The sequence below is a fragment of the Arachis stenosperma genome, chromosome 9 (assembly GCF_014773155.1).
Source record: "Arachis stenosperma cultivar V10309 chromosome 9, arast.V10309.gnm1.PFL2, whole genome shotgun sequence".
Lineage (NCBI taxonomy): Eukaryota > Viridiplantae > Streptophyta > Magnoliopsida > Fabales > Fabaceae > Arachis > Arachis stenosperma.
The window spans coordinates 11,656,541-11,666,126 of NC_080385.1; the positions used below are offsets into that span (position 1 = coordinate 11,656,541).

At 39.1% G+C, this 9,586-nt stretch overlaps 1 non-coding gene across 1 annotated transcript; it reads right to left on the bottom strand.

The window, feature by feature from the left end:
- Positions 1-330: 330 nt before the first annotated feature.
- On the bottom strand, positions 331-438 carry LOC130952956 (small nucleolar RNA R71). The gene has a single exon (XR_009075129.1). It is a non-coding gene; the product is annotated as a small nucleolar RNA R71 (small nucleolar RNA).
- Between the last annotated feature and the right edge of the window lie 9,148 nt (positions 439-9,586).

A 9,586-nucleotide genomic window follows, 5' to 3' on the forward strand; every position in this document is an offset into this window, starting at 1 on the left:
TTTTATGGGAGAAGCATCTCTATCCCTGCCATTGGAGCAAACAACTTTGAGCTTAAGCCTCAATTAGTTTCTCTAATGCAACAGAATTGCAAGTTCCATGGACTTCCAATGGAAGATCCTCATCAGTTCTTAGCTGAATTCTTGCAAATCTGTGACACAGTCAAGACTAATGGGGTTATCCCTGAGGTCTACAGACTGATGCTATTCCCTTTTGCTGTAAGAGACAGAGCTAGAATATGGTTGGATTCTCAACCTAAAGAAAGCCTGGACTCTTGGGAAAAGCTAGTCAATGCCTTCTTGGCAAAGTTCTTTCCACCACAAAGATGGAGTAAGCTTAGAGTGGAAGTCCAAACCTTCAGACAGAAGGATGGAGAATCCCTCTATGAAGCTTGGGAAAGATACAAACAATTAATCAGAAGATGTCCTTCAGACATGCTTTCTGAATGGAGCATCATAGGTATTTTCTATGATGGTCTCTCTGAACTATCCAAGATGTCTTTGGATAGCTCTGCTGGAGGATCTCTTCATCTGAAGAAGACGCCTGCAGAAGCTCAAGAATTGATTGAAATGGTTGCAAATAACCAATTCATGTACACTTCTGAAAGGAATCCTGTGAACAATGGGACTAGTCAGAAGAAAGGAGTTCTTGAGATTGACACTCTGAATGCCATATTGGCTCAGAACAAGATATTGACTCAACAAGTCAATTTGATTTCTCAAAGTCTGTCTGGAATGCAAATGCACCAAACAGTACTAAGGATGCTTCATCTGAGGAAGAAGCTTATGATCCTGAGAACCCTTCAATGGAAGAGGTGAATTACCTAGGAGAACCCTATGGAAACACCTATAATTCTTCATGGAGAAATCACCCAAATTTCTCATGGAAGAATCAAGAGAGACCTCAACAAGGTTTCAATAACAATAATGGTGGAAGAAACAGGTTTAGCAATAGCAAGCCTTTTCCATCATCTTCTCAGCAACAGACAGAGAGTTCTAAGCAGAATACTTCTGACTTAGCAACAATGGTCTCTGATCTAATAAAGACCACTCAAAGTTTCATGAATGAAACAAGGTCCTCCATCAGAAATTTGGAAGGGCAAGTGGGTCAGCTGAGCAAGAAAGTTACAGAACTCCCTCCTAGTACTCTTCCAAGTAATATAGAAGAAAATCCAAAAGGAGAGTGCAAAGCCATAGACATGGCCGAATATGGAGAGGAAAGAGAGGAGGAGGACGCCACTGAGGAAGACCTCAGTGGGCGTGTACCAATCTCCTCTGAGTTCCTCAATGAGGAACCATGGGAATCTGAGGCTCAAAAAGAGACCATAGAGATTCCATTGGACTTACTTCTGCCATTCATGAGCTCTGATGAGTATTCTTCCTCTGAAGAGGATGAGTATGTCACTGAAGAGCAAGTTGCTAAATACCTTGGAGCAATCATGAAGCTAAATGACAAGTTATTTGGAAATGAGACTTGGGAGGAAGAACCACCTTTGCTCACCAAAGAACTGGATGACTTGTCTAGGCAGAAATTGCCTCTAAAGAGGCAAGATCCTGGGAAGTTTTCTATACCTTGTACCATAGGCACCATGACCTTCAAGAAGGCCTTGTGTGACTTAGGGTCAAGTGTAAACCTCATGCCCCTCTCTGTAATGGAGAAATTAGGGATCTTTGAGGTGCAGGCTGCAAGAATCTCATTAGAGATGGCAGACAATTCAAGAAAACAAGCTCATGGACTTGTAGAGAATGTTTTGGTGAAGATTGAAGACCATTACATCCCTACTGATTTCATAGTCCTAGAGACTGGGAAGTGCATGGATGAATCCCTCATCCTTGGCAGACCCTTCCTAGCCACAGCAAAGGCTGTGATTGATGTTGATAGAGGAGAGTTGATCATTCAAGTGAATGAAGAATCCTTGGTGTTTAAGGCCCAAGGACATCCCTCTATCATCATGGAGAGGAAGCATGAAGAGCTTCTCTCAAAACAGAGCCAAGCAGAGCCCCCACAGTCAAACTCTAAGTTTGGTGTTGGGAGGCCACAACCAAACTCTAAGTTTGGTGTTGAACCCCCACATTCAAACTCTAAGTTTGGTGTTGGGAGGTTCCAACACGGTTCTGAGCATTTCTGAGGCTCCATGAGAGTCCTCTGTCAAGCTAATGACATTAAAGAAGCGCTTGTTGGGAGGTAACCCAATGTTTTATAGCTAACTATTTTCTTTTGTTATTTTATCTTTTTTGTAGGTTGATGATCATAAGAAGTCACAAAAACAATGAAAAAAGCAAAAACAGAATGAAAAACAGGAAGAAAAACAGCACACCCTGGAGGAAGAAGCTGCTGGCGTTTAAACGCCAGTAAGCCTAGCAGTTGGGCGTTTAACGCCCAGTCTGGCACCATTCTGGGCGTTTAACGCCAGAAAGGAGCACCAGACTGGCGTTAAACGCCAGAAAAGGGCAACAACCTGGCGTTAAACGCCAGGAATGGGCACCAGCCCGGCGTTTAACGCCAGAAATAGCTCAAAACGTGATTTTGAGCAACATTTGGTGCAGGGATGACTTTTCCTTGACACCACAGGATCTGTGGACCCCACAGGACCCCACCATCACTCTCTCTCTTCTTCCCCCATTCACCAATCACCTCAATACCTCTTCCCCAAAACCCTTCACCTATCAAATCTCATCTTTCTCTTCACCACTCACATCCATCCTTCATAAATCCCCACCAACCTCACCCTTCAAATTCAAACCACTTTCCCTCCCAAACCCACCCATCATGGCCGAACCATTACCCCCCTCTCTCCTATATATACCCTTCTTCAACCCTTCATTTTCACACAACCTAAACACCCTTTCTTACCCTTCTTGGCCGAACACACCACCTTCTCCCTTTTCCTCATTTCTTCTTCTTCTACTCTCTTTTTCTTTTTGCTCGAGGACGAGCAAACATTTTAAGTTTGGTGTGGTAAAAGCGTTGCTTTTTCGTTTTTCCATAACCATTTATGGCATCCAAGGCCGGAGAAACCTCTAGAAAGAGGAAAGGGAAGGCAAAAGCTTCCACCTCCGAGTCATGGGAGATGGATAGATTCCTCTCAAGGGTGCATCAAGACCACTTCTATGAAGTTGTGGCCTTGAAGAAGGTGATCCCCGAAGTCCCCTTTTCACTCAAAAAGGGTGAACATCCGGAGATCCGCCATGAGATCCGAAGAAGAGGTTGGGAAGTGCTTACCAACCCCATTCAACAAGTCAGAATCTTGATGGTTCAAGAGTTCTATGCCAATGCATGGATCACCAAGAACCATGACCAAAGTGTGAACCCGAATCCAAAGAATTATCTCACTATGGTTCGGGGGAAATACTTGGATTTTAGTCCGGAGAGTGTGAGGGTGGCGTTCAACTTGCCTATGATGCAAGGAGATGAGCACCCTTACACTAGAAGGGTCAACTTTGATCAAAGGTTGGACCAAGTCCTCACAACCATATGTGAAGAGGGCGCACAATGGAAGCAAGATTCAAGAGGAAAGCCGGTTCAATTGAGAAGGCATGACCTCAAACCCGTGGCTAGAGGATGGTTAGAGTTCATACAACGCTCAATTATTCCCACTAGCAACCGGTCTGAAGTTACCATAGACCGGGCCATCATGATTCATAGCATCATGATTGGAGAAGAAATAGAAGTTCATGAGGTTATAGCCCAAGAACTCTATAAGGTGGCGGACAAGACCTCCACTTTGGCAAGGTTAGCCTTTCCTCATCTCATCTGTCACCTCTGTTATTCAGTTGGAGTTGACATAGAGGGAGATACCCCCATTGATGAGGACAAGCCCATCACCAAGAAAAGGATGGAGTACACTAGAGACCCCTCTCATCATGAGATCCCTGAGATTCCTCAAGGGATGCACTTTCCTCCACAAAATTATTGGGAGCAATTAAACACCTCCCTAGGAGAGTTGAGTTCCAACATGGGACAACTAAGGGTGGAGCATCAAGAACACTCCATTCTCCTCCATGAAATTAGAGAAGACCAAAGAATCATGAGGGAGGAGCAACAAAGACAAGGAAGAGACATTGAGGAGCTCAAGCACTCCATAGGATCTTCAAGAGCAAGAAAGAGCCGCCATCACTAAGGTGGACCCGTTCCTTGATTTCCTTGTTCTCTATTCTTCTGTTTTTCGATTTTTATGCTTTATGTTTGTCCATGTTTGTGTCTTGTGATCATTAGTGTCTTAGTGTCTATGCCTTAAAGTTATGAATGTCCTATGAATCCATCACCTTTCTTGAATGAAAACGTGCTTAATTGAAAAGGAAAGAATTGCATGAATTCTGAATTTTATAATAGTTTAATTATTTTGATGTGGTGGCAACACTTTTGTTCTCTGAATGTATGCTTGAACAGTGCATATGTCTTTTGAACTTGTGGTTCATGAATGTTGGCTCTTGAAAGAATGATGAAAAAGGAGACATGTTACTGAGGATCTGAAAAATCATTAAAAATGATTCTTGAAGCAAGAAAAAGCAGAAAAAAAAAAGAGAAGGAAGCAAACGGAAAAAAAAATTTTCGAAAAAAAAAAAAAGAGAAAATAAAAAAGAAATAAAGTTGTGATCCAAGGCAAATAAGAGTGTGCTTAAGAACCCTGGACACCTCTAATTGGGGACTTTAGCAAAGCTGAGTCACAATCTGAAAAGGTTCACCCAATTATGTGTCTGTGGCATGTATGTATCCGGTGGTAATACTGGAAGACAGAGTGCTTTGGGCCACAGCCAAGACTCAATAAATAGCTATGTTCAAGAATCATCATACTTTACTAGGAGAATCATTAACACTATCTGGATTCTAAGTTCCTAAGGAAGCCAATCATTCTGAATTACAAGGGATAGAGTGAGATGCCAAAACTATTCAGAGGCAAAAAGATAAAAGCCCCGCTCATCTAATTAATACTGATCTTCATAGATGTTTTTGGAGTTCATTGCATATTCTCTTCTTTTTATCTTATTTGATCTTCAGTTGCTTGGGGACAAGCAACAATTTAAGTTTGGTGTTGTGATGAGCGGATAATTTATATACTTTTTGGCATTGTTTTTAGTATGTTTTTGTTATGATTTAGTTAGTTTTTATTATATTTTTATTAGTTTTTAATTAAAATTCACTTTTCTGGACTTTACTATGAGTTTGTGTGTTTTTCTGTGATTTCAGGTATTTTCTGGCTGAAATTGAGGGATCTGAGCAAAAATCTGATCCAGAGACTCAAAAGGACTGCAGATGCTGTTGGATTCTGACCTCCCTGCACTCGAAGTGGATTTTCTGGAGCTACAGAAGCCCAATTGGCGCGCTCTCAACGGCGTTGGAAAGTAGACATCCTGGGCTTTCCAGCAATATATAATAGTCCATACTTTGCCCAAGATTTGATGGCCCAAACCGGCGTTCAAAGTCACCTCAAGAAATTCCAGCGTTAAACGCCGGAACTGGCACCTAATTGGGAGTTAAACGCCCAAACTGGCACTAAAGCTGGCGTTTAACTCCAAGGAGAGTCTCTACACGAAAAAGCTTCATTGCTCAGCCCAAGCACACACCAAGTGGGCCCGGAAGTGGATTTTTATGTCATTTACTCATCTATGTACTAGTTTTCTATAAGTAGGACCTTTTACTATTGTATTTAGAGAGACTTTTGGGTAGCTATCTTTGTTTTATGCTATCTTAGACCTTTGGGAGGCTGGCCATTCGGCCATGCCTAGACCCTGTTCTTATGTATTTTCAACGGTGGAGTTTCTACACACCATAGATTAAGGTGTGGAGCTCTGCTGTACCTCGAGTATTAATGCAATTACTATTGTTCTTCCATTCAATTCCGCTTGTTCTTTATCCAAGATATCACTTGTTCTTCAACATGATGAAGGTGATGATTGACGCCCATCACCATTCTCACTCATGAACAAGGTGACTGACAACCATTCTTGTTCTACAAGCATCTGAGGCTTAGTGAATATCTCTTGGATTCTTTAATCGGAATCTTCGTGGTATAGGCAGGACCTGATGGCGGCATTCAAGAGAATCCGGAAGGTCTAAACCTTGTCTGTGGTATTCTGAGTAGGATTCAATGACTGAGTGACTGTGACGTGCTTCAAACTCCTAGCAGGCTAGGGCGTTAGTGACAGACGCAAAAGTATCAATGGATATTATTCCGGCCTGACCGAGAACCGACAGCTGAATTCCGCTATGCCGTGACAGGACATATGCAATCGCTTTCACTGAGAGGATGGGAGGTAGCTGCTGACAACAGTGAAACCCTACACGAGCTTGCCATGGAAAGGAGTAAGAAGGATTGGATGAAGGCAGTAGGGAAGCAGAGAGACGGAAGGGAAGGCATCTTCATACACTTGTCTGAAGCTCTTACACCAATGATATACATAAGTATCACTATCTTTATCTTTTATATTATTTTCGTTCATCATCATATATATTTGAGTTTGCCTGACTAAGATTTACAAGATGACCATAGCTTGCTTCAATGCTAACAATCTCCGTGGGATCGACCCTTACTCACGTAAGGTATTACTTGGACGACCCAGTGCACTTGCTGGTTAGTTGTGCGAAGTTGTGTAATGCCATGGTATTGAGCTACCACGTTTTTGGAGCCATTACCGGGGATTATGAGAGTTGTGAAAAGTATTGTTCACAATTTCGCGCACCACTTATCTTGAAAGATGAAGAGAGCATGAAGGATGGAGTTAGACTTCTAAAAGGAAAAGAGAAACTCTTTGAAACCAAGAAAACCAAGCTAGAGGTTAGGATTGCTGAATTGACCTTGGAAAAGAAAAATGCAGAAGAGAGTAAAGATAGTTATGGTTTGAAAATGTTGGCTGAAGGATTTGACAGAGTCTCTAATCAAGCCAGGTTTATTGCACCAACAGTTGATTTTTGTATGAAGGACCCATGTAAGATGGTTCTCAATAGGAGATTTGTTGATGATGATGTGAAGCAGGAGAGTGGGGATGATAATATGGCCACCCCTTAGTAGTTTGAAAGGATTGGAATTGTATATTTTGTTTGAACAATGTTTGTATGTTTATGTTTGGTTTTGTTGAACTTTGTAATGTGGATCTAGTTATTTTGATGAACTGGCTACCCAACCTTATTGGGTGAACTCGTTTACCTTGTATATGTTATGCTTTTGCTCTGATATGTCTATAGATTCCCTACAAATGATGTGTGAGTATTGTGAGATTGTTATTTTAGTGTGTAGATTGATAGGGTAGCATTATTTGCATGGTAATCGTGCTAAATGTCAGTTGATGCTTTAGGATAGTTTGATCAAAAAATTGTTTTTGGCTTGTAAGGAGTAGAAATATTGATGAAAAATATAAAGAAGAAAACATGGATATGATTTGTGAATGTTTATAGATATTGTATGAGATATACTAATTGATGTGTGTTGTTCTTGAAATTATAAAATTGAATAAGTATGAATAGTGGTAATTGATGAGGATCGTTGTTGATAGGTCAAATAGATAGGGTTGGTTGCTGCCGAGTTGTTTGGCAAGTTGGTGGACAGACGTAATAGGTCAGCTTGGGTTGGACATAGTGTAGACGGTGCCAATATGCATGGGAGTTGTACCAACTTATAGATCGGTTGTTCGAAATTATTCTGACTCGTAGGTGTCAGGTTGTTTGGAGTGTTTCCGACTTATAGATGTCGGTTTGTTCGAAATGATAGATAGCTTAGTAGCTTATGTGTTTGAAATACCGAAATATAGCTTGGTTTTGATTAATTGATTAAGCTATTTGTTGTGGTTTGAACATTGTTACTAATCAACCACTGGATCAATAGTCGTTTTTAGATATTTGGTTAAATTTTTGGAACATTTGTTTGTTGATATTATCTGAAATTGCTTATCAGATAATAGAGGAATAAGAGTTGCGATCTGCTTTAAAAGCCGAACTGTACTTTGGTAAGGAGAACTGAGTTTGAATATTGGATCAGGATATCTCTTGGATAAGCCTGAGCAGTTTGACTTAGTATTGATTGATTTATAATTTGCTTTTGGAATTTGACCGTTCAAATTGTAAGTTTGTTTCAGTACTGAAAAATTGGTTGCGGATAACTTTGTAACATGAATGTTTTGATGACAAAATATATCTCGATTAGATATTTAGTGAGCTGAATGTATGTGATTCTTGAAGATTCATGGCAGAGTGATTTATTTTGATCGTGTATGAGATAACTTATAGTTCAATCAGGAACATTGATAAATGAAATTTAATAGAAAAGATTGAAAGTAGAAGAATAATAAAGATTATTAATGAAAGAAGAAAACATCATCATGTTTCGACTTATGAGCTTATCTATAATGCATCTTTAGGCTATTCTTATACATTGATTTTGGAGTTGAGCTATGTTAGAAGATGCAAATTATCCGAGTTATAGGCCGCATGGTGACATTGTTGCTGGGGATGTTTTGGTGAGATGCTCTATAGTACCGCTTGACTTTCTTTTAGTCAGCGTGACTGTATTATCCTGTATATAAAACTCGGCACAGGAATATCACTACAAGAAAAAGGCGTATTTGTAACAAAAAATATTGTTACAAAACGTCGAAATTTTGAAACAAAACTTTTTTGTAACAAAAAAAGGGTCCATTGCAGTAAGTCCCGTTACAAAAAGTTTTTGTAACGAAAAATGGAACTGTTATAGTTCAATACCATATTTTGTAACAATTTTTTCTGATACAAAAAACCAGAAGCCGTTACAAAAGTGGTAACAAATTTTGATCTTGAAGGTATTTTTCGTGACAGTCAATTTTTTTCCTATCAAAAAATTTTGTTACAAAATGTAACATGATTTTGTAACATTTTTTTTCTTTAGTTACGAAAGCAAATTAATTATTTTGTAACAACTTTTTTTAATTACAAATTACATGCATAATTTACTAAATTATTTTTTAAATTAACTAGTATATTAACGATTTTAATAAGCAAGTTTACATGTATATAATATGCAAAAACATACATAAGTCAAACAAGATCCTTTTAGCTAAAATTGTCTTGAAACAAAATAACATTACCTAGTGAGTACATTGATTAGTTCAATCAAAACATAAAAGTTCTAACATAAAAGTTCAACCAAAACATAAAAGTTCTAACATAGATTAGTGTCTCTATGCATCAAAACATTCATGAGCCCTCAAGGTAGCATATGGTCACCATTTTAGCACTCCTGTAAATAAGAAAAGCCGAAACAAAAAAGTTATAAACAAGATATAACACTAATTATAATTTTTCCACTAAGTTTTATCCAAAATGTTTAGAAAAATTTCGGCAAAACCTCCCCTAAAACTTGGATATTTCCACCGTCCACGGTTCCAACAAACACAACCAATTCACAACTTATGTCTCAGCCATACCCAACCAAATTTATCAAACCAAATAATAGGACATTTGTCATTTTTCAACCATGACACAAGTAAAATGTGATAAATAGATCCATATACAAATTAAAGAGGGTAACAGTGAAATACCTTCTATTATAAGATAATTGAATGTGATAATAAAAAGATAGTTAGTATAAAATTGTTGTTAATATGATATTTACACAACACT